Raw genomic sequence first — 8,396 nt, forward strand, 5'->3', positions numbered from 1 at the left:
CACAGCCAATACATACTGGAATAGAATTTTGTGTGTATAATTGTATTACTGTATTCCATGGAATGGGAAGTTCTTGCTTGTCTGCATGTTATTAATAAATTGCTACAAATATTATAATTCGATTCAATTACAAATTCTCATTACATCGCTTCGCTTGCCAAGTTCGGCGGTAAAATTCCTGTGTTTCTATACAGTTATAGAAACACGCTTCTCGACCAATCAGCACGCGCGTACTATAAATGTTATATTATAATTTATTTTTCATTCCTTTCAAACATAGTTTGACCTCATAGGAGTTCAGAAACTGTGTTGATTTCTTAGGATGCTGGCGGTAAATATTCAGATGATTGGGAAGACATTGAAAATGAAAGAAAGGTTCAAATTATGATTGAAATACCTGAACTGGTATGTTTTGAAATAAAAGCTTGTTTGATTCATTATAGTTCTTTACTTCAGCACCTTTTTGAAAATATTGTCAAGTTCTGTACAACTGATTCTGTTATATTCTAAAAATACTCAGTTATTCAATTGCGTTTGTCACTGTAAAAACTTTCTTCCAGACTAAGAGCCTTATTAAGAGAGCATTGACATCCAAGAAAATTTTGTTCATTTTTTAGTTAAAATCTACTTGCAAGGATGAGGTGAATAGATTTTTGAATGATATTGAAGAGTTACTGAATGAAAACGTTGCCATAAAGCCAGAAAATACAGAGCAAAAATGTGATAACCTAAACCTGGTATGTTAATTTGTTCATTCACATAACCGTTAGAAGAAATAATATATTAATAAGTATAGTTAGTCCACCCAAAACAACTCAGTTCAGAGCACTGTTGAGAAGGTAAACATGGAAAAATTTAAATGAATATTTTTGCACAAAGTGATGTATATTTTTATTTCCTAGTTACCTTAAACTTGTACACAAATTTCCACAGTTTAGTTATTTCTTTCACGATTCTTCTACTCTTTATAGGAGTGCGGAATGGAACCAGAGCAATGTACATCATCTGCACCCACTGGGAGTGAGAAGCGCTCTCACAAATCGTCGTCATCCCCACATAAAGGGTCATGTAAGAAGGGGAGACCTAAACATTCATGCCCTTTTCCTGATTGCCATTCTTCAGTCGTCCATCTCCCACGGCACATGAGGAAATGTCATGGGTGGAGCCCCAGAAAAGCCCACTCTGTCCTAAATTCGTTTAGTCTAAGAAAGCGAAAAGCTGAATCAAAAAGGAAAACAAAACGTGTTTATAAAAGTGTTATTTGTCCAATTGACGAATGTACTTCAATTGTTAAAAGAATTCACAACCATTTAACTGATGTACATGGGATTAAGAGAGGCAGCAAATTCTATAAGAAATGCCTACAAAATGCTGTAAGTCATGATGTGGAAGCCCTAAGTTCAGCTGAGTTATCTGAATCATTTGGCAGTGATGGCAGTGTTTCATCTTCGCAGATGTACAGGCCTCCAGCAAAAAAGACAAAAACCGAATCCCATGCCATGCACTCTCCTAGTCTATACGATACTGTTTATAATAGTGGAGGAAGCAGTGACGAAGGATCCAGAAATTCTGAAATAAGCGTTGATGAAGCACAACTTCGCGAGAACACAATTACTGCTGTGGTTTTCGATGAGAGCTTGCAAAAGATTTTTGACAAATTTGAATGTTGGTTAAAAGGGGCAGATGGTGGGAAAAAAATCATCTGCAGTACAATGCAGAAGACAAGTCGAATTAGTTGTCAATTATATCGATAGTTCAACTACATCACTAAACAATATTTTGCATAAAACGACACTCCGTGAAAATTGGCTAAATAAATTTGACCATGAAAAACAGCCTGGAACTGTGAAATCATATCTTGGTTCATTGAATCAATTTTATGGGTTTTTAAAATGTGAAAATATAGATGTCAATACTACAGTAGAAAGGTTAACCAGTCTTTCAGACCAAGTGAGACTATGGGCTAGGTCATTCAGAAAACAAAGCAAGCAACGTTTTTGGGAAAAACGCATGGATGACATTGAGGCAATAAGAACCCCCCAGCAAATTCAACAATTTGACACTTCGGAAGTTGCTAGGGAGGCTATTCGTCTGCTTGGAGAGTACCAAGATAAAGAAGAACCACCAAGCCAGCCTGAGTATACTGCTGTAAGGGACTACCTCTTAACTGTCCTGTGTATCAACAATGGCAGCAGATCTGGAACACTAGCAAACATGACTCTTGGTGAGTTTGAAAGATCCACGGAAGAGGATGAAAGTTTCATTGTGAGGGTGCGGGACCACAAGACTCTATCTTCTCATGGCCCTGTGAATGTTATTTTTAATGCATCTCTTTACAGATATACTAAAATTTACATTCAGAAATTCAGAAATCGTTTGGCAGATGTTAACACAGACAAAGATTCGCCAGTTTTTTTAACTTCTAACCAAAAGAAAATGAAGTCATCGCAAGTTGGTGCCCAGATGGGATCGTGTTGGGGGAAAGTTTTTGGGAAAGAAACGTCAATGGGAGGAGCAACTGCCTTCAGAAAAGCTGCTGTATCCGCAGTTCATGAGCAGAATGAGGATTTACATGGGGACTTAGCGGACCTTATGGTTCATAAGCAATCAACAGCTGATCGTTACTATCTGTTAAAAAATAAAGGGAAATCTGCTCTAAGAACTTTAAATGAACTGACAAAGATAATGAGGTCATCTGGTCAAGCTAATATGGAAGAAAACACGGACACTCTTCAGGTGGAAAATCCAGAACAAAGGCACAAATTGACACCAAGTGAAATTTTGGAATTAGGATCTGCGTTTTCTGAACATATAAAGCGGAAGTCAATAACGTTAAGGCAGGTTAAATAAATCACTAAAGGAATACCTAGTCTACGATGTATATCCCCGAAAAAAATTTGTGACAAAATTCGCTCATACTTTGGGACAGATGAATCGGGAAGTGAGAAGTCACCATCCTTGCCAGGTGAAATGGAATATTGTCAAGAGCGTATGGAGCGTGCTGGTCTAATACAACCAAATGTTAACAGTGGTATGTTAAAACTTTTTTGGGAATTGATAATAAGATCATCTGTTTACATGAAATATCTAGGTTAGTTATACTTGATCAAAAGGAAGCTCTAAAGGGATGAACAAATACTTTTGTCCCAGGGATACTTTTCTAAAATTTAAAGATCAATGCAGTGAGACTCAATTGAGTATGATACCTAGTGGGATATCTTTGCAATTTCTAGTATACTCTAAAAAAGTTCCCATCTGATTTCTCTTACAGATATTACAGATTCAGTTTCACAAGACAATGATATTAGCAAAGGAAGTGGTATGTACACTAACTGTAATAAGTAGGATTATTATAGAAATTTTATATGTACATTTTCTATTGAATAATTGAACTAACACTTATATTTTAGAAATTACAAACAACCCAGATGAAGATCTTCCTAAAACTTGTGACAGCGAGTATGCTCCATCGGTGCATAGTGAACAGAAGTGTGACTCTGTTGTGTATATTATTCAAATATACACTAAGTGTGACTAATCGGTGTGCGATTTACATAACAAATGAGTAGTTTAGTATATAGGTGACCTTGTAAATATTTTTGTACATAGTAATATCGTTTTGGAGTCAAATAGATCAATAATTTCGTTATTGCTGCGTACCAAAAATTGGTAGCAGGAAATGGTTTTACTTAGTAATCGTTAAAGATGTCTCAATCAAAACGGCAAGATAAATCTACCAGGAGATAGTTGACAGAATGGAAGCGGCTAGTTTTTATGAACAAAGTCGTGATCAACAGAGCGTTGAGGTAGATGAACGCCTTGATAGTTTAAAATATCGAAAAGCAATAGCAAAAACTGCCTTTACTAAGGCAAAAAACCAAGTATTTCGTTTAATAGAAGAGAATTGTATCGATGTAGAAGACCGAAATCGCGTTAAAGAAGCATCTAAGAAGTTAACAGTTAAACAAGAACAACTTATGGAAATTTTCGAAGCCATGGTTGAAGTGTATTCGAGCAGAGCAGATCGTCAAAACAATATGAGAATAGTTGAAGAGATTGAGAAAATGGAACAGGAATTCAGCGAGACTATAAATCGAGCGCAACAGTATTTGGATGAAAATTCTACAAAAGTTTTCAGCAACGTACAGTCAAAGATAGAAATAACTCCGCCGTTAACACAGAAATCAAAAGAGCGTTATGAACAAATTCAACCTACCATGTCTATGTCTGAGATTGACGCTGAGATTGAAAAACAAACTATTTTATTAGAAAAAGAACTCACTCAAAAAATAAAAAATATCGAAGGCAAAATCCAAAATGAAAATCAACTGATCAAAGAACAAGGACACGCCTTAAAATTGCGATTTCAACAGTCGGTTATACCTGACCCGAAACCAAGCAAGCGAGAAGATGAGAGTTTAACGAGAAGCGTAAAGTATCAAAGTACACCTAAATCGAAATCAACAACATCTACAAATGAAATTGGCGTTGACCTTTGGAAGCAGATGAAACGTGTTTCGATTCCAGTGTTTGACGGTGATAAAAACAACTACGAAAGTTGGAAGGCAGCATTTACCGCTTGTGTGGATAAGGCACCAGCAACGCCGGAGTACAAACTTCTCCAATTAAGACAATGTCTGTCTGGGATAGCACTGAAAACAATTCAAAATTTGGGACATTCGGCGGCAGCTTATGAGGCAGCAAAATACGGTTAGAGCGGAAGTTTGGTGGAACACGAAGGAAAATTGCGTTATATCTTGAACAACTCGAAAGATTTAAACCAATGCAAGATGAGAATCCGAATGAATTAGAAAAAATCGCTGACATTTTGGACATGGTAATTGTTAATCTGGAGGATGCTGATCGTGCGGAAGAATTGGGAAATGGTGTTCTCTATGTTACCTTACAAAAAAAACTATCTGAATCTTTACTTGTGCGATATCACCGCTGGATATTTGAAAATCGAAAGATTGAATCAGTGTTGACACTTCGAGATTGGATATTACAAGAAGTGGAATTTCTGACAACGGCGTCTGAGACAATCCATGGTTGCAACATTCGTTCTGACTGGAGGAGAAAAAGGAACCCACAGACATTTTTCGGACAAGATACCAAATGGGAATCAAAAACCTGTCCACTTTGTGATGGTCGTCATGGAGTGTGGAGTTGCAAGAAATTTAGAGAGTTGAAACCATGGGAGAAGTGGAATGCTGCAAAACGGTTCAAGTTGTGTTTTCGATGCCTAAATCAAAATCATATTGGAAGTTCATGTACAGTGACAAGAATTTGTGGAAAGAACGGCTGTCAAAAGACGCATCATGCACTATTACATACTACATGGAACATGACCGAGAAACCCCTGATTCCACCCAAAAACAATCCTTTAAACGTTATCAAGAGTAATTGTATTGCTACCCAAACAGAAGCTAAAGATGATGCCAGCGACAACAACACCCGGGTCCATACAACATTAGAACAAACATCAAAAGATCGAAAAGAATTTATAGCACTACGAACAGTTCCTGTTATTCTAAAAAATGGAAGTCGTCAAATAACAGTAAATGCTTTATTGGACGATGCTAGTACGAAAACATACATCAACGTAGACGTAGCGGCCGAATTGGGACTGCAAGGAACTTTCAAAAAAGCAACAGTCAACGTATTAAACGGACAAGTGGAAACATTTATAACGATGCCAGTTGATTTTGAATTGAAGAGTTTGGACGGTAAAGTCGTACATGACGTTAGTGCATTAACAACAGAAAAGGTGACAGGAAATATGGAAGTTGTTGACTGGAATCAGTATGCTAAAAAATGGAAACATCTGAAGAATATAAATTTTCCTAAAATCGATAAAAGGTCCACGGTAGACATGTTAATTGGCGTGGATCATGCTGACTTGTTGTATTCAAAACAAGAAATTCGAGGTGATGCAGGTGAACCAATCGCAAGATTAACTCCATTGGGATGGACATGCATCGGGGTGCCTACGAATGAGATGACAACGAATAGTACGAACTTTATTCATACGTATTTTACGCAAAGTCCATCGAATGGAACTGAAATCAACAATAGTTTACGAAAGTTTTGGGAAATCGAAGAAAAACCTTTTGAAGACCATGGCATCATATCAGCCGAAGATCAGTGCGTAGTCGATAAAGCCAAGCGTTCGATCAAATACCAGGACGGACGATATCAAATTGGAATTCCATGGAAAGAGGATCCTAATAATTTGCCAGAGAATTACGAGATGGCTTTAAAACGCTTAAGGAGCACAGAAAAACGATTGAATAAAGATCCTGAACTGAGCGGAGCGTATTCTAACGTCATCCAAAGGTACATTAAAGAGAAATATATCAGAAAAGTTCCGAAAAAAGAAAAAAGCCAGCACGCGTTTGGTATTTACCTCATTTTCCAGTATTACGTCCTGACAGATCAACAACCAAGACAAGGATAGTTTTTGACGCCTCAGCGAAATGCAAAGAAAAATCTTTAAATGACGTGATGTCCTCAGGTCCAAAATTGCAACAAGACATAAACAATGTCCTTGTACGCTTTCGAAGAAATCCCGTGGCCATCGTATGTGATATATCCGAGATGTACTTACGAATCGAGATATCCCCAGAAGACAGAAGTTACCACAGATTCCTTTGGCGTTCCTGTGATCAAACCAAAGAACCTGAAGAATATGAATTTAGTCGAGTGGTTTTTGGAACAAGTTCATCTCCTTTTCTCGCTCAATTCGTACTTCAACAACACGCTGAGAAAAATAAAGATTCATATCCGTTAGCAGCAGATACCATCGAGAATGCAACGTATATGGACGACAGCATTGACTCAACGGTTAATGATCAACAAGCTATTGAACTTTATGAACAATTAAAAGAATTGTATGAGAAAGCTAATATGCATCCTCATAAATGGTTATCAAATTCTAGAGTCGTACTGGAACAGATTCCTGTCCAAGAAAGAGCGTCAAAAATACATCTTGATGATGATAAACTTCCTTCAATCAAAACTCTTGGTCTACAATGGGTTGCTGAAGATGATGTGTTTGTTTTCAATAGTCACCCTCCAAATGAAATCCAGCTGACAAAAAGGACATTCCTGCGAAAAATTGCCACCTTATTTGATCCTATCGGTTTCCTTGCGCCTTTCATAGTTCAAGCAAAACTTCTAATGCAAGAGCTCTGGATCAGCGGTTTAGACTGGGATGAACAACTGGACGAAAACCTCCAGAAGAAAGTAATTGCATGGTTCCAACAATTACAACACCTAAACACCATTCGAATTTCACGATGCCTGTGCTTATCTACAGAAACAGTAATTTCTTCATCTCTACATACCTTTGTTGATGCTTCCGAAAAAGCCTACGGCGCAGTTGTCTACATGAGAACCCTTTATGATAGTGGTTTGAAGTCGGTTCGTTTAGTGACGGCAAAATCAAAAGTCGCACCCCTCAAAGCGATTAGTATACCACGTCTGGAATTGATGAGCGCAGTAGTTGGTTTAAGATTGACGATTCCAATTACGAATTTGTTAAACGTTGAACCTTCTCATGTAATCTATTGGTCTGATAGTATGAACGTGCTTGGATGGATTCGAAACCAGAGTCGAAAATTCAAATCGTTCGTGGCCAACCGCGTTGGAGAGATTCAAACTGCAAGTAATCCTCAACAATGGCGTTATGTTTCATCCGAAGACAATTCGGCAGATTTGCTATCTAGAGGCACAACGATCTCTGATTTGAAAAAGTCAAAGAAGTGGTGGAATGGTCCAGAGTTTTTGGAGAAAGATGAAGAAGAATGGCCGTCAGTTCCTGTGAAAAAAGAAAATGGAGAAAGTAAAGAAGTAAAGAAATCCGAAGCAGCAAAAATTCATTCTGTAAACAACGGTCTGAAAACCAACCCACAAGAATCAGGCAATACCTTAGTGACAGTAAAAATAATCGAACCATTAATTTGGCGATTAGATCCTACACGATTCTCCAGTTGGTTACGCTTGAAACGAATTCGAGCTTGGGTAAATCGATTCATCTATAACTGCCAACAGCAAAAAGATAAACGGACAAAAGGTGAATTAAAATCAGAAGAGATCAATGATTCCGAAATACAACTGATTCGTTTGGTTCAAGAAAGTGCGTTTTCTGAAGAAATTGAAGCTATACGAAGTAGAACGGTGTTGCCGAAGAAGAGCAAGCTACATTCGTTAAGCCCATGGTTAGACGAAGATGGACTTCTACGACTAGGCGGCCGTCTTCAATTTGCAGAATTCCTACCTTTTGATACTCGACACCCAGTGGTACTCCCTCGTAAAGAATGGATCACAAAATTAATCGTAAAAGAGTTCCATGAAGCTGGAAACCACGTACATGGCACCAATTATACCTTAGCATC

The 8,396-nt window shown here is 37.7% G+C and overlaps 1 long non-coding RNA gene across 1 annotated transcript; it reads left to right on the forward strand.

The window, feature by feature from the left end:
* The first annotated feature begins 321 nt into the window (after positions 1–321).
* Positions 322–1,002, forward strand: LOC114527360. The gene is made up of 3 exons (XR_003687403.1): positions 322–405; positions 618–737; positions 972–1,002. It is a non-coding gene; the product is annotated as an uncharacterized LOC114527360 (long non-coding RNA).
* Positions 1,003–8,396: the final 7,394 nt, after the last annotated feature.

Source organism: Dendronephthya gigantea, unplaced genomic scaffold (genome assembly GCF_004324835.1).
Source record: "Dendronephthya gigantea isolate DGI-Jeju-01 unplaced genomic scaffold, DenGig_1.0 000044F, whole genome shotgun sequence".
NCBI classification, from domain to species: Eukaryota; Metazoa; Cnidaria; class Anthozoa; order Malacalcyonacea; family Nephtheidae; genus Dendronephthya; species Dendronephthya gigantea.